Raw genomic sequence first — 21,300 nt, 5'->3', positions numbered from 1 at the left:
GATTTGACTCATAAAAATAACTAGATTTTAAAATTTTTTGAAAAAGTCAAATCTAATTTTCGAAATTTTAAGAGAGAAAAAGGGAAAGATATTTTTTTTATTTTTGGAATTTTTATGATGAGAGAGAAAAACAAGAAAAATGATGTAATGCATGAGAATTTTAGATCAAAACATGTGATGCATGCAAGAATGCTATGAATGTCAAGATGAACACCAAGAACACTATGAAGATCATGATGAACATCAAGAACATAATTTTGAAAAATTTTTTAATGCAAAGAAAACATGCAAGACACCAAACTTAGAATTCTTCAATGCTTAGACACTAAGAATTCAAGAATGCATATGAAAAACAAGAAAAGACACAAAACATGCAAATGCAAAGATCAAACAAGAAGACTTACCAAGAACAACTTGAAGATCATGAAGAACACTATGAATGCATGAATTTTCGAAAAATGCAAGATGCACATGCAATTGACACCAAACTTATAACATGACTCAAGACTCAAACAAGAAACACAGAAATTATTTTTGATTTTTATGATTTTCTAATTTTTTTGGATTTTTCGAAAATTAATTGAAAAAAGGAAAATAAGGATTCCAAAATTTTTAATATGAATTCCAGGAATCTTGCATTCTTAGTCTAAAGCTTCAGTCCAGGAATTAGACATGGCTCACTAGCCAGCCAAGCTTTCAATGAAAACTCCGGTCCAAAACACTAGACATGGCCAATGGCCAGCCAAGCTTTAGCAAACATAGATACCTCTCATGTATACAACAGCTGATATTTCATCCAACTTCATATACTTATGAGTGGAAGCCTCAGTCCAAAAGAATTTAGACATGGCTTTACAACCAGCCAGGCTTCACATGCTTCATGAAACACTAGAATTCATTCTTTAAAAATTTTGAATAAATTTTTTTTTTGAAAACTTTTTTTCGAAAACAAAGGAGAAATTTTTGAAAGATTTTTGAAAAATTTTTGAAAATAAAATAAGAAGAAAATTACCTAATCTGAGCAACAAGATGAACCGTCAGTTGTCCAAACTCAAACAATCCCCGACAACGGCGCCAAAAACTTGGTGCGCAGAAATTGTGATTACACTTTGATTATGTAAAATTCATCGCTCTTTCTTTCCCTGGTAATGGCGCCAAAAACATGATGCCAATACCATGGTTCACAACTTCGCACAACTAACCAGCAAGTACACTGGGTTGTCCAAGTAATACCTTACGTGAGTAAGGGTCGAATCCCACGGAGATTGTTGGTATGAAGCAAGCTATGGTCACCTTGTAAATCTCAGTCAGGCGGATATCAAATGGTTATGGAGTTTTCGAAAATAATATAATAAAATAGGGATAGAAATACTTATGTAAATCATTGGTGAGAATTTCAGATAAGCGAATAGAGATGCTTTCGTTCCTCTGAACCTCTGCTTTCCTACTATCTTCATCCAATCAGTCTTACTCCTTTCCATGGCTGGCTTTATGTGATACATCACCATTGTCAATGGCTACTTTCGGTCTTCTCTCGGAAAAATGATCCAAATGCCCTGTCACGGCACGGCTAATCGTCTGGAGGCATCACCCTTGTCAATGGTTTCATCTTATCCTCTCAGTGAAAATGGTCAACGCACCCTGTCACGGCACGGCTATTCATCTGTCGGTTCTCGATCATGCTGGAATAGGATTTACTATCCTTTTGCGTCTGTCACTAACGCCCAGCAATCGCGAGTTTGGAGCTCGTCACAGTCATTCATTCATTGAATCCTACTCGGAATACCACAGACAAGGTTTAGACCTTCCGGATTCTCTTGAATGCCGCCATCATTCTAGCTTACACCACGAAGATTCCGATTAAGAGATCTAAGAGATACTCATTCAATCTAATGTAGAACGGAAGTGGTTGTCAGGCACGCGTTTATAGGGAATGATGATGATTGTCACGTTCATCAAATTCAGGTTGAAGTGCGAATGAATATCTTAGAAGCGAAATAAGATGAATTGAATAGAAAACAGTAGTACTTTGCATTAATCTTTGAGGAACAGCAGAGCTCCACACCTTAATCTATGGAGTGTAGAAACTCTACCGTTGAAAATACATAAGTGATAATGGAGTTCATTGGTCTCGGCCCCAGAGGGGAACCGGAGTAACCAAGACTGTGAATACAATGATAACAAGTTCTATTTATAATAAACTAGCTACTAGGGTTTACAGAAGTAAGTAATTCATGCATAAATCCACTTCCGGGGCCCACTTGGTGTGTGCTTGGGCTGAGCTTGAGTGTTACACATGTAGAGGTCATTCCTGGAGTTGAACGTCAGTTTTGGTGCCAGTTTGGGCGTTGAACTCCACTTTGCAACTTGTTTCTGGCGCTGGACGCCAGAATTGGGCAGAGAGCTGGCGTTGAACGTCAGTTGGCGTCATTTAAACTTGGGCAAAGTATGGACTATTATACATTTCCGGAAAGCCCTGGATGTCTACTTTCCAACGCAATTAGAAGCATGCCGTTTCGAGTTCTGTAGCTCCAGAAAATCCACTTTGAGTGCAGGGAGGTCAGAATCTAACAGCATCAGCAGTCCTTCAACCTCTGAATCTGATTTTTGTTCAAGTCCCTCAATTTCTGCAAGAAAATACCTGAAATCACAGAAAAACACACAAACTCATAGTAAAGTCCAAAAATGTGAATTTAACATAAAAACTAATGAAAACATCCCTAAAAATAACTAGATCCTACTAAAAACATACTAAAAACAATGCCAAAAAGCGTATAAATTATCCGCTCATCACAACACCAAACTTAAATTGTTGCTTGTCCCCAAGCAACTGAAAATCAAATAGGATAAAAAGAAGAGAATATACTATAAATTCCAAACTATCAATGAAACATAGCTCCAATCAGATGAGCGGGACTTGTAGCTTTTTGCCTCTTGAATAGTTTTGGCATCTCACTTTATCCATTGAGGTTCAGAATGATTGCCATCTATAGGAACTCAGAGTTTAGATAGTGTTATTGATTCTCCTAGTTCAGTATGATAATTCTTGAACACAGCTTCTTTATGAGTCTTGGCCGTGGCCCTAAGCACTTTGTTTTCCAGTATTACCACCGGATACATAAATGCCACAGACACATAACTGGGTGAACCTTTTCAGATTGTGACTCAGCTTTGCTAAAGTCCCCAATTAGAGGTGTCCAGGGTTCTTAAGCACACTCTTCTTTTGCTTTGGACCTTGACTTTAACCGCTCAGTCTCAAGTTTTCACTTGACACCTACACGCCACAAGCACATGGTTAGGGACAGCTTGGTTTAGCCGCTTAGGCCAGGATTTTATTCCTGTAGGCCCTCCTATCCACTGATGCTCAAAGCCTTGGGATCCTTTTTATTGCCCTTGCCTTTTGGTTTTAAGGGTTATTGGCTTTTTGCTCTTGCGTCTTGGTTTTAAGAGCTTTTGGCTTTTTCTGCTTGCTTTTTCTCTTTTTTTTTTCGCCTATTTTTTTTTTCTGCAAGCTTTGTTCTTTGCTGCTTTTTCTTGCTTCAAGAATCATTTTTATGATTTTTCAGATTATCAAATAACATTTCTCCTAGTCATCATTCTTTCAAGAGCCAACATATTTAACATTCTTAAACAACAACTTCAAAAGACATATGCACTGTTCAAGCATACATTTAGAAAACAAGAAGTATTGTCACCACATCAATATAATTAAACTAAGTTCAAGGATAAATTCAAAACTCATGTACTTCTTGTTCTTTTGAATTAAAACATTTTTTCATTTAAGAGAGGTGATGGATTCATAGGACATTCATAACTTTAAGACATGGTTACTAACTACTAATGATCATGTAATGAAGACACAAACATAGATAAGCACATAACATAGAAAACGAAAAACAGAAGAAATAAGAACAAGGAATGAATCCACCTTAGTGATGGTGGCGTTTCCTTCTTGAGGAACCAATGATGTCCTTGAGCTCTTCTACGTCTCTTCCTTGTCTTTGTTGCTCCTCCCTCATTGCTCTTTGATCTTCTCTTATTTCATGGATCATGATGGAGTGCTCTTGATGTTCCACCCTTAATTGTCCCATGTTGGCACTTAATTCTCCTAGGGAGGTGTTGATTTGCTCCCAATAGTTTTGTGGAGGAAAATGCATTTGAGGCATCTCTGGGATCTCATGGTGATGAGCTTCCTGCGCCTCTTGAGCTCCATGAATGGGCTCTCTTACTTGCTCCATCTTTTTCTTAGTGATGGGCTTCTCTTCCTTAATAGGAATGTCTCCTTCTATGAAAGCTCCAGCTGAGTAACATAGATGGCAGATAAGATGAGAAAAAGCTAGCCTTGCCATGGGGGATGACTTTTCGGCTATTTTGTAGAGTTCATTAGAGATGACTTCATGAACTTCTATTTCCTCTCCAATCATGATGCTATGAATCATGATGGCCCGATCCACAGTAACTTCAGATCGGTTACTAGTGGGAATGATTGAGCATTGAATGAACTCCAACCATCCTCTAGCTACAGGCTTGAGGTCCAATCTTCTTAGTTGAACCGGCTTGCCTTTGGAGTCAATCTTCCATTGAGCTCCTTCTACACATATGTCCATAAGGACTTGGTCCAACCTTTGATTAAAGTTGACCCTTCTAGTGTAGGGGCGTTCATCTCCTTGCATCATGGGAAAGTTAAACGCCAACCTCACATTCTCCGGACTAAAATCTAAGTATTTCCCCCGAACTATTGTAACATAGTTCTTTGGATCCGGGTTCTTACTTTGATCATGGTTCTTGGTGATCCATGCATTGGCATAGAACTCTTGAACCATTAGGATGCCGACTTATTGGATGGGATTTGTTAGAACTTCCCAACCTCTTTTTTGAATTTCATGTCGGATCTCCGGATACTCATTTTTTTTGAGTTTGAAAGGGACCTCGGGGATCACCTTCTTCTTGGCCACAACATCATAGAAGTGGTCTTGATGGGCTTTGAAGATGAACCTTTCCATCTCCCATGACTCGGAGGTGGAAGCTTTTATCTTCCCTTTCCCCTTTCTAGAGGATTCTCCGGTCTTAGGTGCCATCAATGGTAACGGAAAAGCAAAAAGCTTATGCTTTTACCACACCAAACTTAGAATATTGCTCGCCCTCGAGCAATAAAAGAAAGAATAGAAGAAGAAGAAGATATGGAGTAGAGGGGAAAGGTGTTGTGTTTTGGCCAAGAAGGGTATAGAGGGGTTGTGTTGTGTGAATTTGAAGAGGAATGGATGGCTTTATATAGGGAAGGGAGGGGGGGAAGGTTTCGGCCATATGGGTGGGTTTGGGTGGGAAATTGATTTTGAATTTTGAAGGTAGGTTGAGTTTATGAGGTAGGTTTATGGGGAAGAGTGGATGGATGTGAGTGGTGAAGAGGTGATGGAGAAGAGAGATTGAGGTGATTGGTGAAGGATTTTGAATTTTCTCGAACTTATATTTTCACTAAACGTTAACACCCCTAACGTCCTGAGCTAAAGTCTCTGCCCACTCCACATTTTCTCTCTGCAGGTAAAGCCAAGCCCAAATGAAGAAGAGAACTGCTTCAAACTCAAGATCCAAAGGCCCAAGACTTGAAGAGCCAACTAGAAGCTGAGAGAAGTAGTATATATAGGAGTAGCTTTGAATTGTTGAAGGAGTTCTGAAAGTTGGAACAGAAAACTACTCTCTGTATTTTACCTTCTCTGCAATTTCTAGTCTTATGATGTATTCTCCATCTTTATTTTCATTTTCTAGAGCTATGAACAACTAAACCCCTTTCATTGGGTTAGGGAGCTCGGTTGTAATTTGATGGATCAATACTAATTTTCATTATTCTTCTTCTATCTTTTCTCTTAATTTTACTTGAAAGCTTTCGATCTTCATCCAATTGAGTAGTTATCTTGGAAAAGAAACTATTCAAACTTGGATCTCTTTTGAACCTTGAAAGAGGAATGAAGAGATCAAGCTAGAAATGCTTTCTCATGCTGGACCAAATTAGGTTTGGATGGGTATGTGACTATAACCCTCTCAATACTTGATTTGGGAAATGCATGTGGTATAATCAGTGACCATACTTCATCTCTTCTCATGAGCAATTGACCAAGGAATTGGCTATTGATCAAGATTTGAGAGATTGAATTGCAAGAAATTGTAATTCAATCAATTAAGATTGCCAAGGAGATCAATGAGTGCATTGATTGAGGAAGAGATGAAAATGAACTTGATCTGGAGAATTACAACATCTCCTAAGCCCAATGAACTCCCCATCTCTGATCTTACCCATTCTCATTAATTTCTGCCATTTACTTTTATGAGAAAATCCCCCATTCTCATTTACAATTCTGCAATTTATTTTCAGTCATTTACTTCCAGTCCTTTAATTCTAGCATTTACTTTTCTGTTATCTACATTCCCGCCATTTTATTTTCCGCAACTCTCAACCCAAATTCTGGATTCGCTCAACTAGAACATTCTTCTAATTAAATTTGCTTGATCAATCAATCCCTGTGGGATTCGACCTCACTCTATTGTGAGTTTTTACTTGACGACAAATTCGCTACACTTGCCGAAGGGGAATTTGTTGAGAGACAAGTTTTCCGTGCATCAGAGGATTTTTGAAAGATGAAGAGAGAGAAAAAGTGGTTAGGAGGTTTTGAAAAAGATATGATTTTTTAAAAAAAAAAATTAAAAAGGATATGATCCGAAAAAGATATGATTTTTAAAAACTTGACAACTAAGATATGATAAGATAAAATTTTGAAATTGAAATCTGAATTTTTATGAAAAATTTCGAAATATTTGCTTAAAAATAGTTAGAAAAGATTTTTTTTTATTTTTAAATTTTATGATGAAAGAGGAAAACACACAAAAGACACACAACTTAAAATTTTTAGATCTAATACTCCTTATTTTCGAAAATTTTGTAGGGAAAACACCAAGGAACACCAAACTTAAAAATTTTAAGATCAAAACACAAGGAAGACTCAAGAACACCTTGAAGACTCACAAGAACAATAAGAACATGAAGATAGAACACCAAACTTAAAATTTTTAGAAAACCAAGATAAAATTTTCGAAAACTAAAGAAAAATCAACAAGAAAACACCAAACTTAAAGTTTGGCACAAGATTTATTCAAAGAAAAATTATTTTTGAAAAAGTTTTAAAAAGAAGATAGTCAATTACCAAGAACATAAGAACAACGCTCTAGCCAATTGAGCTATAAATTTAACGTGTTTTAATAAGGTATTTAATAAATAAAGATTTTTTGAAAACTGATATTTTGAAAAAGCACAAGAAAAACAAGAAAAGACACAGAACAAGAAAAACTAAAGATCAAACAAGGAAAATAAACAAGAGTAACTTGAAGATTAAGAAAGAACAATGAACACAAATTCGAAAATTTAAAAGAAAATAAAAAACATGCAATTGACACCAAACTTAAAATATGAAACTAAACTCAAACAGAAAAACTCAATTTTTAGCTTATAAAAATTTTCGAAAACAATTAAAAAGAGAAAATAAGGATTTAAAAAAAAAATTCAACCAAAAACAATAATAGAAGACTCTAAACCAAAAAGATAAATTTTTCCTAATCTAAGCAACAAAATAAACTGTCAGTTGTCCAAACTCGAACAATCCCTGGCAACGGCGCCAAAAACTTGGTGCACGAATTGTGAATCACACTTTTCACAACTCGTACCACTAACCAGCAAGTGCACTGGGTCGTCCAAGTAATACCTTACGTGGGTAAGGGTCGAATCCCACGGAGATTGTTGGCTTGAAGCAATCTATGGTTATCTGTAGCTCATAGTCAGGAAATCAATTATAATTATCAGTTTGAATTTCGAAGAATAAAAGAGAATGAATTAAATACTTGTTATGCAGTAATGGAGAATATGTTGGAGTTTTGGAGATGCTTTGTCTTCTGAATCTCTGCTTTCCTACTGTCATCTTCTTCATGCACGCAAGTTTCCTCCTATGGCAAGCTGTGTGTTGGTGGATCACCGTTGTCAATGGCTACCATCCGTCCTCTCAGTGAAAATGGTCCAGGTGCACTGTCATCGCATGGCTAATCATCTGTCGGTTCTCGATCATGCTGGAATAGGATCCATTGATCCTTTTGCGTCTGTCACTACGCCCAACACTCGCAAGTTTTAATCTCATCACAGTCATTCAATCTTTGAATCCTACTCGGAATACCACAGACAAGGTTTAGACTTTCCGGATTCTCAAGAATGCTGCCAATGGATTCTAGCTTATACCACGAAGATTCTGATTAATGAATCCAAGAGATACTCATTCAATCGAAGGTAGAACGGAGGTGGTTGTCAGGCACGCGTTCATAGGTTGAGAATGGTGATGAGTGTCACGGATCATCACATCCATCATATTGAAGTGCGAATGAACATCTTAGATAGAAACAAGCGTGTTTGAATAGAAAACAGAAATAATTGCATTAATTCATTGGGACACAGCAGAGCTCCTCACCCCCAACAATGGAGTTTAGAGACTCATGCCGTCAAAGAGTACAAAGTTCAGATCTAAAAATATCATGAGGTGCAAAATAAATCTCTAAAAGTTGTTTAAATACTAAACTAGTAACCTAGGTTTACAGAAATTGAGTAAACTATGATAGATAGTGCAGAAATCCACTTCTGGGGCCCACTTGGTGTGTGCTGGGGCTGAGACTTAAGCTTTACATGTGCCTGGGCTATTTTTGGAGTTAAACGCCAGGTTGTAACCTGTTTTGGGCATTTAACTCCAACTTGTAACCTGTTTCTAGCGTTTGACGCCAGAATGCAACATGGAACTGGCGTTGAACGCCAGTTTACGTCATCTATTCTTGAGCAAAGTATGGACTATTATATATTGCTGGAAAGCCCTGGATGTCTACTTTCGAAGGCAATTGAGAGCGCACCAATTGAACTTCTGTAGCTCAAGAAAATCTATTCCGAGTGTAGGGAGGTCAGAATCCAACAACATTAGCAGTCCTTTTTTAGCCTGAATCAGATTTTTGCTCAGCTCCCTTAATTTCAGCCAGAAAATACCTGAAATTACAGAAAAATACACAAACTCATAGTAAAGTCTAGAAATATGATTTTTAATTAAAAACTAATAAAAATAACTAAATCATACTGAAAACATACTAAAAATAATGTCAAAAAGTGTATAAATTATCCGCTCATCAGGTAGTTTAATTTTCAGTCTCCCATTTATCTTGCATTACCATATCAGGATTAGTTTATAATTGCAGATTAGAAAGTTGATTTTAGCTTTGGTAGCTAGATTTTCTTTACTTTTTTTTTCGGAATTGCAACTTGATGAAGGCATAGATCATGATGAGTGAATGGGCTGAGGACTAGCTAAATTTCTAAGTTTGTGTGGCCTCTCACCAACTTAATCTAGGTGAACAAACAATTTATATCTTGATTTGAAGAATAAGTCCAAGGATTAAGTTTGGTGTGGCCACCACCAAGAATCATCTAGTAGCCCAAGTCACCCAAATTGAAAGCACTTAATGCTTTGGGTAAGAACATGAATGTGGTTTAACGAGTTCAGAGGAATTTAAATCAAAAGAAAATGAAAAGATTGATGTTATTCCACTCTTATGAACACATTAAATACACAATGATGAAACCAATTCATTAAGATGCCAAAGAATTAAGTTTGGTGTCCCAAGGGACACCCATCATTGCAATCCAATTCACTCTTGATGAGAAGGAATGTGAAGGGGTTCTTTTGTCATTACTAATGGGTTCAGTTTTAGTTCAGAAGAGAAGATGAGGCCCACATGGTAATCAACTCACAAAGCAAGGAAGTCAAAGTGTACTTACACTTTGGAACTCAACATACACAGAAGACACAGTGAGAAAAGAGTTGGTGCCTCTTCCCACGCTAGGCGCCACTCCCCAAGTGGGAAAACATTTAACCTTTTTAATTCTCACCACAACATTCACCCATTATAAAAGTCTCACTTCCCCATCTCCTATTCCACTTCAACAACCCCAATCACACACGAAGAGCATACAACCCTCATCTACCTTTCTCTGTTCATCTTTTACCATCTCTTTCCATTCTTTCTTTCTTTCTTTTTTTCTTGATTGGGACAATCAAGTCCTAAGTTTGGTTTTGGAGCAAAACCTAGTTTTGCTTGCTCTTTCTTGCAACCCCCATTTCACTCTCAAACACACTCTCTCAACCTCATGGCACCACCAAAAAGCTCAGCTTCAAAGAAAAGAAAAATCAAGGAACCAACCTCTGGATCCACAAGTTCCTTCAATGACTACAAGTTCCTCTCCACATTCAACCAAAGTCAATTCTATGGTTGGGTGAGTGAGAGGGAGATCATTCCAGAAGTTGGGTTCCAATTAGGGAGGAACGAGCACATTGAAATCAACATTGAGATCAACAATAGAGGTTGGTCACTTCTATGCAACCCACCAAGGAAAGTGGTAGAGAGCTTGGTGAGGGAATTTTATGCCAATGTAGTACCTCAACCAGGGCAACACTATGGCTACATTAGCTATGTAAGGGGGAAGTCCATTGACTACAGTCCCTCTAGCATAGAAAGAATGCTAATGGTGAAGAGGACAAGCTCCACTCAGAGCTATGAAGAAAAAATGAAGCAGCAAGACCCTGGGCTTGATGAGATTCTGAATGAGATTTGTGTGATACATGTGCATTGGATCAATGATAAGGATGGGATACCCAATCAATTGAGGAGAAGAGATTTGAGCCCCCAAGCTAGAGGGTGGCTAGAGTTTGTGAGGAAGTCCCTAATCCCCACATCCAACACTTCAGAGGTGACCAAGTAGAGAGCTATACTCATCTACAGCATCATGAAAGGAGAGAATATCAACGTGGAGGAGATGATTGCCAACAACATCAACAAAGTGCTGAAAAGTACCAATGACAACACAAGGTTGGCATTCCCAGCATTATACAAAGGCTATGTGATGAGGCTGGAGTTGAAAAGATCATTGATGAAGTGCTTATGAAGCAAGACAAGTTCATAACTGCCAAAAAGATGGCCAAGGTGGTAGCTGTGCACCCACTCAACAGGGCCAGAGAACAAAGAGCTCATGCCCATGAACCACCACAACAACAAGAAGAAGAGGAGGCAGGAGAGCAACCTCAATTCCTGGCACTTCCACCACTATAATACCAATATCAACAATTTTCAGAGGGATCCAACAGGGAGCAATTGCAAGGAGATGTACATCAAATGAAGGGAGATCTACACCACTTGAGGGAAGATGTCAATCAACTCAAGGAAACTCAACAACAATAATAGAGCCAAGTCAACCAAAACATTCAACAACTCCAAGGGAATTGGGAGCATATGAGGAAGGAGCAGCAAGAACAATTTGACTGGGAAGAAGTGCGAAGTGCACTGGACAAAATAGCAGAGCACGGCAAATGGCAACGGAGGAACTTGGCCGAATTCAGACATCTCTATGATGCTAGGACCATATCCAGGAGGCAGTATGACATCAATACATAAGCGAAGCTGAATCACTTGTGTAATGCCATGGCCGCTCTAAACCCAGGATACCCAACCTTCATGCAAGGAATGGAAGAGCTAAGTGCAAGACAAGAGGAAATCCTAGCCAAACATAAAGAAGATGAAAGGAATTATATGAAAAGGGCAGGATTTTGGAAGTCCAAGGACACCAAAGCACAAGAAGGTTCCTCCAAGCCAGATGAAGGTGGATTCTCCCCCTCCAAGAAGAAGGAAAAAGGGAAGGGGCCAATGAACTAAAGATGAAGCTACTCAAGGTTGTTAAGTCCCATGGTTGACACTTTTTAATTCTGAAATCTTTTTTAAGTTTTTTGCTTTATTTACTTTTTGAATAAATAGTCATGCTAGGATAGTTTATGCTTTATGCTTAGTTTTAATTCTTATTTGAAATCTTTATGAGTTTTTTTTTTCAAGAAAGAAAATGCCATGTATTTCAAGTCTTCATTTCAACATAAATAAAAGTACAGTTTGTCCCCTAAGAGTCACTGTGAGTTGTGCAAAAATAATGAGAGAGACCAAGGACAAGAGAGATTATCAAACAAACTAAGAAATAAGTAACCAAGTGTAAGACCTTGGATGAACTAAAAAGAAAATGAGTCATGGAAGAGCAACTAGTCCTAGAAGGTACAACAAGGGGAAGGTTAAGGGGTGTTCCTTGAATATCCATAGAACCAAGAGGTAGTAAGTAATAAAGACCCAAGGCTCTGAGCATCAACTATTGGGATAGAAAAAGAAACATTAAAAAGCTCAAAAAGGAATTAAAGATCTTAGTAGATTCTTGTGGTGAAGATGTGTCAAGAAGAGACCTGGGCAAGTAAATTCTTAGGGGTGTCTCAACACCTAGTACCCTAAAACCAACTGGTTTGGGAGTGCTAATTGAAAGCCTAATTAAAGGGCTGTCTTGAGACAAAACACTTAGAGTCGTGGTCAAGAAAGCAAAACAACCCTTACTACTTCAAGGTGACAATAAATAAAAAGGACCCCTAAAGCCTATACCTGAAAGAACCCTCAAGGATCCAAGAGCTTTTCATGACATTAAAACATTCATACATGTGTTGAACACTTAGTCTTACTCTTAGTTGTATTACAATCACTCAAAGCCAAGGCCTCAAGTTATAAAGGTTTACTCACATTGATTTGCTTGGGACAAGCAAAACTTAAGTTTGGTGTTGTGATGACTTGCATCATCTACCCTTCTTACTTGCATAAAGAAGACCATAAAAGAGCATAAATCTCATTTGATCAGTACAATTCATGCATTATTTGATGAATATTATGGTACACTACTTTGAGATGAATTATGCTGAATTTCAGGTGAGAAAAAGCATAAAAATTTGGGTAGAAGACAAACAAGAAGCTGAGCGTGTGAAACTGGCGTGCCACTTGAAGCAAACGCCACAAAAATGCACTGGCATGACACGCCAGGAGCTGGGCGAGGCACGCCAGTACTAGAGTCCAGAGAAGAAGTCCAAGCATGCATGTGGGCGTGGCACGCCAGAGACTGGGCGTGGCACGCTAATACAAAATTCCAGAGAGCTACAATGGAGGACACAAAAGGGGCGTGGCATGCCAAGCTGGGCGTGGCATGCCTGGCTCATTAACTGCTATGGGCGTGCCACTTGAGTAAAGGGGCGTGGCACGCAAACTCACCATTCCAAGAAGAACCTTCACTATGGCGTGCCACTTGGTGTCGAAGGCGTGGCACGCCAGCCCCAAGAAGTCACTTGGGCGTGCCACTTGAGAACCCAAGCGTGGCACGCCAAGCTTGAAGAGTTCACAAATCCATGAGCGTGCCACTTGAGCAGCATGGTATGGCACGCTGGTATAATAATCCAGAGAAGAGGCTGAAGGCAATTGAAGACTGGGTGTGCCACTTGAGTAACCAGGCGTGGCACGCCAATGCACAAAGGACCAAAAGCAAGGACTGGGCGTGCCACTTAGTATCGAAGGCATGGCACGCCAACCTTAGCATCTCACTATGGCGTGCCACTTGAAGGCTGAGGCGTAGCACGCCAACTACTGGAACTAAGACAAGATCATAGGCGTGGCACGCCAGCCTTTAGGCGTGGCACGCTGGTATAAGTTTCCAGAGAGGATAAAGGAGGCCAATTACATTGGGGCGTGCCACTTGGTATCGAAGGCGTGGTACGCCATTCACTATTCTTCATTTAGGTGTGCCACTTGAGCACCAGGCGTGGCACGCCAGTGTCATTCAAAGAGAAGTATTGGGGCGTGCCACTTGAGTTCGTGGCGTGGCACGCCAAACAGAGGAACCACTCACTCACAAAAGGGGCGTGGCACGCCAGACCCTGGGCGTGCCACGCTAGTTCAACTTTCTAGAGAAGCCTAGCCAAGCATAAAGCAAGGGCGTGGCATGCCAAACCTTGGGCGTGGCACGCCAGTACAAGTTTCCAGAGGCAAAGAGAAGTGAGAAAGGCAAAGGGTGTGCCACTTGAGTTCGAAGGCGTGGCATGCCAACACAAGAAATCCACTATGGCGTTCCACTTGAGTTCCAAGGCATGGCACGTCAAGGTTGTTAGAGGGACGAGCGTGCCACTTGAAGGATTGGACGTGGCACGCCAAGCTAGAAATGAAGGGCACGTGACACGCCAGAAAAGTGCCAGCCACACACCAGCTGAGAAGTCATGATTATTGAGTGTTTTCTTTTTCCTCCAAAATGTAATTTTCCTTTTTTCACTTTTGTAATTCTTTTATTTTACTAGGAGTAGTATAAATACCCCCAATGAGTACTGAAATGAGGAGGGTTAAGCAGTCAGTTTTAGATCCACTTTTACACTTCACTTTTGAGTACTTTTTGAGCTATGAGTAGCTAACTTCCTGATGGGAAGCAGAAGCTGGTGAATTAAAAATTTATTAAAATGGTTACGTTGCGAGTATAGTTCTTAACTCACCGAAAATCTGCCTATCAATTTAGAAATATGTCACAGAGAGTTTAAATTAAAATTACTGGGAGTTTTAAGTCCCAGGTCGTCTCCTAACGAGTTGCAAAAAAGTGCACTATTTTATTAATCAGATGTTCCAAGAAGTTGAGCTAAGTAAATTGGAATTTAAATTGAGGAATTTTAAATAATATAAATAAAAGCCTTGACTGGGAATCGATCAGTTAGAATCTCTATCATTGATGGAGTGATTTTTAAGATTGATTTATAATTAATGGTTACTCTGTTTGGTTATCCTTTACTAGGTAAGGGAAAGTCAAACAAGTTGGACTGTCAAATCTATTCACGAGTTACAACCCACTTAGTTCAAAGGGATTGGCGTTGGTGACAGGATAGCAATCCAACATTTAACCCAACTATAAATTTCTTCTTCGATCCTTCCAACTCAAGAGTTCCTTTTAATCAACTCCCTATCAAGTAATGAAACTACTCACGCATTGTAAATAAAGAATCCATGGCACATAAAAGGGAATTAAAAGAAGACATGATTATTGGAATTGAAATTGAATTAAAGAGAAATAATCCTTACATTAATTAATCATAAAAGTATCTGAATGACAAAATTGAACATAACAAAGAACATGGAAGAATAAAACCAAGTTTAGAGAACAAACTAGAATGATGAAGTCTTGATGAGGAAATAACTCTTCTCAATATTCCAATGCTAAGATCAATTGAAAATTAAAATCCTAAAAACTAGAGAGAAAAACCTAAGAGAGTGAAAAAAATAGATCTAAAGCTACTGAATGAATGTGTGTGTTGTTTCTGCATATTCTCTGACTCTAGTCTGCTGTTCCGGGCCAAAAACTGGGCCGAAATAAGGTTCAAAATCGCCCCCATTGAATTCTACAGATTATGCAGATCGCACATGTCACGCGATCGCGTCATCCATGCGGACGCGTCGCTTGCGCTTTTTCCTCTCCACGCGTTCGCGTCGTCCACGCTATCGCGTCGCTTGCGCTTTCCAATTCGCGCGGCCGCGCAAGCCATGCAGCCGCGTCGCTGCGATTTGCGCTCCTTCGCGCGGTCGCGTGAGCTATGCGACCGCGTCACTTCTCACTGGTTATCTCCTCAAATTCTTGTGTTCCTTCCATTTTTGCTAGCTTCCTCTCCAATCTCTATCTCATTCATGCCCTATAAGGCCTGAAACACTGGGCATACAGATCACGGCATCGAATGGAATAAAGGAGAATTAAAAGTAAATGATTAAAGTCTCTAGGAAGCAATTTTCAAACATGTACTGAATTTAGGAAGGAAATCTAAATGCATGCTAAATTGATGAATAAGTGGGCAAGGATCATGACAAAACCACACAATTAAACACAATATAAACCATAAAATAGTGGTTTATCAAAAAGGAATAGTTTCTAATTCATTAATTTTGTCTTTATGGATACATAAGTCTTTTAGAAACTTTGCATATTTAGGTACCTGCTGAATAACATCAAAAAGGGGAACAGTTACCTCAACTTTTTTGAATATTTCTACCATTTTAGGATCAGGTTCCAGCTGCTTCCTGGGCTTCCTTGCAAGTTGTGGAAATGGAATGGGAGTAGTGTTTTTTGTGGTGCCTGTGCCTTTTGGTGCTTCTTCCTGTGGTTGAGCTATCTCTTCTTCAGCCATGTCCTGTATATCCTCTTCCTCTTCAACATCTTCGATTTTCACCACCTCTTCAGCTGAGGCGTATTCTGGTGAGCTTGGTTCCTCCTGATTCCTCTCCTGCAGTGTGGTTCCGGACCTCAGGGTGATGGCATTAATGCCTCCCTTCGGATTGGGTAATGGTTGAGAAGGGATTCCAGTGGTGCTTGAAGGTTGGTTACTGGAATTTTATGCTGAACCAAGTTGTGTCAATAAAGCTTGTAGAGTAGAGGTGAAACCATTCAGACTGGCATTAATATTGTTCACGATGGTATTTTCCATGGCCAGTTGTCTTTTCTCAAAAGCTTGTAATAAATCTTCATTAGAAGATACAGAAGAATGAGTAAACTGAGAGGTATGCTGCTGATTGTTCGGTGGTCCTTGGTTTTGCCTCAGGTGAGGTGCTCAGTAAGGTTGATTTTGCTGCCTGTTGTTGTTATTATTCCACCTCTGATTTCCCTGATTATCTCTGCCTCCCCTATTGTTGTTGTCCCTCTAATTCTGGTTTGAATTGTCCTGCCATCCATGGTTATTATTTCCACTTTGATAGTACCCTTGGTTGGGGCAGTCATAGAAGTTGTGAGTGGATGCCACCATGTTGTCTTCTTGTTGGAGCTGCGGGTATTCATCAGTGTAGTGGCTGTAATCAGCACAAATTTCGCAAATTCTTTGTGGAACTAGTTGTTGGTTTTGCTGCGGTTGAGTTTGCTGAGCTTGTTGATTCAACTGCATTTGCTTCAGCAGGTTGGTCATCTCACAGATGCTTCGATTTAGAGCAGCAGTCTCTATGCCAGAAGATACTTCTGCAACGGCTTTTGAATGACCTTGCTTCTGTCTGTGGTTCCGAGTAGATTCAGCTAAATCACTGATCAATTGCCAAGCTTCATCAGTGGTCTTGTACTTCTTCATAGACCCATTGCTGGCACTTTCCAATGTGGTCTTATCTTGGGGCCTCATACCTTGTGTGATATAGCTGAGTAGCACGATCTTGTCAATCATGTGGTGGGGGCATACTTCCAGAAGATTATTGAAGCACTCCCAGTATTCAAAGAGAGTCTCATTGTCATCCTGAACAATTGTAGAGATATCCTTCCTCAGTTTATTAGTAACTTCAGATGGAAAGAATTTCTCCAGAAACTCCTTTCTGAGTGTATCCCAGTTGGATACATTTGCTAGAGGTTGAGTGTAGTACCACTCTCTTGCTTTTCCCTCAAGAGAGAAAGGAAAAGCTTTCAGTAGAATTGAAGTTTCATCAGTGCCATTACGCCTGATAGTAGAACAGGATGCCTGGAAATCTTTCAAGTGCTTGATAGGCTCTTGAGCAGGTAGGCCATGAAACTTGGGCATCAAATTCAGCAGTGCGGTCTTTATCTCAAAATCCGTAGCTACCGCTGGATGATGCGCTTGAAACGGTTGCATTGTAAAGTCAGGAGCTCCTTCCGCCTAAATGGTAACTCTTCTAGCTGCCATGTTTTCTGCGCATAAAACAACCGAATCAGTAGAACGAGGGCTGGTTTCTTCCTCAAATTCACTTTCAGATCCGCCTTCAGAGCGGGCTAACCTACGTTGTTCTCGCCTTATTCGTGAAATTGTTCTTTCAATTTCAGGATCGAATATTAGCAAGCGCGGATCAGGAAGTGAACGTGTCATTTGACGGAAGAAACATGCAGCTCATAGTAGCAAAATTAAATAAAATACAAATAAATAAATTCTAATTAATAAAATTAGCACTCTATTGCAACTCCCCGGCAACGGCGCCAAAAATTGATGGGAAGCAGAAGCTGGTGAATTAAAAATTTATTAAAATGGTTACGTTGCGAGTATAGTTCTTAACTCACCGAAAATCTGCCTATCAATTTAGAAATATGTCACAGAGAGTTTAAATTAAAATTACTGGGAGTTTTAAGTCCCAGGTCGTTTCCCAACAAGTTGCAGAAAAGTGTACTATTTTATTAATCAGATGTTCCAAGAAGTTGAGCTAAGTAAATTGGAATTTAAATTGAAGAATTTTAAATAATATAAATAAAAGCCTTGACTGGGAATCGATCAGTTAGAATCTCTATCATTGATGGAGTGATTTTTAAGATTGATTTATAATTAACGGTTATTCTGTTTGGTTATCCTTTACTAGGTAAGGGAAAGTCAAACAAGTTGGACTGCTAAATCTATTCACGAGTTACAACCCACTTAGTTCAAAGGGATTGGCGTTGGTGACAGGATAGCAATCCAACATTTAACCCAACTATAAATGTCTCCTTCGATCCTTCCAACTCAAGAGTTCCTTTTAATCAACTCCCTATCAAGTAATAAAACTACTCACGCATTGTAAATAAAGAATCCATGGCACATAAAAGGGAATTAAAAGAAGACATGATTATTGGAATTGAAATTGAATTAAACGGAAATAATCCTTGCATTAATTAATCATAAAAGTATCTGAATGACAAAATTGAACATAACAAAGAACATGGAAGAATAAAACCAAGTTAAGAGAACAAACTAGAATGATGAAGTCTTGATGAGGAAATAACTCTTCTCAATGTTCCAATGCTAAGATCAATTGAAAATTAAAATCCTAAAAACTAGAGAGAAAAACCTAAGAGAGTGAAAAAAACTAGATCTAAAGCTACTGAATGAATGTGTGTGTTGTTTCTGCATATTCTCTGACTCTAGTCTGCTGTTCTGGGCCGAAAACTGGGCCGAAATAAGGTCTAAAATCGCACCCATCGAATTCTGCAGATTATGAAGATCGCACATGTCACGCGATCGCGTCATCCATGCGGACGCGTCGCTTGCGCTTTTTCCTCTCCACACGTTTGCGTCGTCCACGGTACCGCGTCGCTTGCGCTTTCCAATCCGCACGGCCGCGCAAGACATGCGACCGCGTCGCTGCGATTTGCGCTCTTTCGCGCGGTTGCGTGAGCCATGCGACCGCGTCACTTCTCGCTGGTTATCTCCTCAAATTCTTGTGTTCCTTCCATGTTTGCTAGCTTCCTCTCCAATCTCCATCTCATTCATGCCCTATAAGGCCTGAAACACTTGACACACAGATCAAGGCATCGAATGGAATAAAGGAGAATTAAAAGTAAATAATTAAAGTCTCTAGGAAGCAATTTTCAAACATGTACTGAATTTAGGAAAGAAATCTAAATGCATGCTAAACTGATGAATAAGTGGGCAAGGATCATGACAAAACCACACAATTAAACACAATATAAACCATAAAATAGTGGTTTATCACTTCCCTCTCATTGAGAGAGGGAGCTCTGTTGTACTTGATGGATTGATGATAGTGAAATCCTTCTTCTCTTCATATTCTCTTTGATTTGCTAGAAGGAATTTCGTTCTTAATGCTTAGTATTCAATTATCTTGGGAAAGAGATTGAATGCAATTGGGTTTCATGGGAACCTTGGGAAAGGAAACATGAAACCATGCTTGAAATCCCTTCTCACACTAGAGTAGAATTTGGGTTTTGGTGTTTGGATATATGACATATAATCCTCCCTCTACTTGGACCTATAATGGTGTGTGGTATAATCAGGGACCAAGCATATCTCTCTTCATGAGCAATTAGACCAAAGAATTGGCTATTGATCAAGATCTGAGAGATTGAGTCACCAAGGGATTGGGGCTCAATCAATCATGATTACCAAGAGCTCAATGAGTTGCATGATTGAAGAGGATATAAGCTAGATTTGATCCAAAGAGACAATATCTCCCAATCTCAATGAATTTCCCCATTCTTATCTATCCATTTCTTTACAGCTTATTTTACATTCAGCAATTCCCCATTTTCATTTACATTCAAGTCATTTATGATTCTGCCCTTTACTTTATGCCATTTATATTTCTGCACTTTATTGCCTTTCTTTATATTCTAGTCATTTACATTTATGTCATTTACAATTTTTCACTCTACAATCCTATTGATCCGCTTGACTAATTCATCAATTGATTAAAACTGCTCGAATTTGCCAATCTCTGTGGATACGATCCCACTCCACTGTGGGTTATTACTTGACGATAATTTTGGTGCGCTTGCCAAAAGGACTAATTCACCAATTTTGAATGGGGTGTGAATTCCAGTCATCAAGTTTTATGGCACCGTTGCCAGGGATTGGCTTAAATTTGACAATGATAAAATCAATTGGAGAGCTAGATTAAGCAATTTAAATTCCTTGTTATTTTATTTTCTTTAGCATTTTTTTATTTTCTTTTATTTTGAGTTCTATTTCTTTCTTCTTTGAGTATTTTTTTATATATATTTCCACTCCTCTAACTGTTTGATTAATTGCACCTCTCACACTAACAACCAGTCTAACAAGAGTAATTTCTTCATTCATTTTTTTTCTTGCTTTTTGCCTTGTTGGTTGTATGACAGGTAGAAGAAGTGGGGCTTCAACTTCCTTTGATTCTGAACCTGAGAGGACCTTCCTTAGATTAAGGAGGGAAGCAAGAGGGAAAAGAGTCATTGGTGCTGAGGAAGAGGAAGAGTATTTTGAAACAAACATGGAGGAGAACATGGAGAACCACCATGAAGAAGAAGCTCACAATGCTAGAGAAGGCCCAGTAAATCATGATGGGCAAGAAAGGAGAGTCTTAGGCTCCTACATCAACCCAAACCGAGGAAATTGTGGCAGCAGCATCCTAAAGCCAACAATTCATGCCAATAATTTTGAGCTGAAACCTCAGCTCATCACACTTGTTCAGAACAATTGCTCATATGGAGGGAGTGCCCAAGAATACCCTAATCAACATCTCAGCACATTCTTGAGGATATGCGATACTGTAAAGTCCAACGGGGTACACCCCGACATCTACAAACTACTCTTGTTCCCTTTCTCACTCAGAGATAAGGCAGCAAAGTGGTTGGAATCTTTCCCCAAGGATAGCCTAACTACATGGGATGAGGTCATGAACAGATTCCTTGCAAGATTTTACTCCCCACAAAGAATCAATAGGCTAAGAGCTGAGGTGCAAACTTTCAGACAACAAGATGGAGAAACACTCTATGAGGCCTGGAAGAGATTCAAAGATATGACAAGAAGATGCCCACCAGAAATGTTCAATGAATGGGTACAACTACACATCTTTTATGAAGGACTATCCTATAAAGTAAAGAAGGTTGTGGATCATTCTTCAGGAGGCTCACTCAACAAAAAGAAAACC

The 21,300-nt window shown here is 39.2% G+C and overlaps 1 non-coding gene across 1 annotated transcript; it reads left to right on the top strand.

Moving 5' to 3' along the window:
* The first annotated feature begins 17,123 nt into the window (after window positions 1–17,123).
* LOC148573952 (small nucleolar RNA R71) lies at window positions 17,124–17,231 on the top strand. Its single transcript, XR_015906324.1, has one exon. It is a non-coding gene; the product is annotated as a small nucleolar RNA R71 (small nucleolar RNA).
* The last annotated feature ends 4,069 nt before the right edge of the window (window positions 17,232–21,300 follow it).

The sequence above is a fragment of the Arachis ipaensis genome, chromosome B2 (assembly GCF_059453495.1).
Source record: "Arachis ipaensis isolate K30076 ecotype BB chromosome B2, ASM5945349v1, whole genome shotgun sequence".
NCBI lineage: Eukaryota > Viridiplantae > Streptophyta > Magnoliopsida > Fabales > Fabaceae > Arachis > Arachis ipaensis.
The sequence above is the reverse complement of the archived record's forward strand: the minus strand, read 5'-3'. Positions and strand labels throughout refer to the sequence as shown.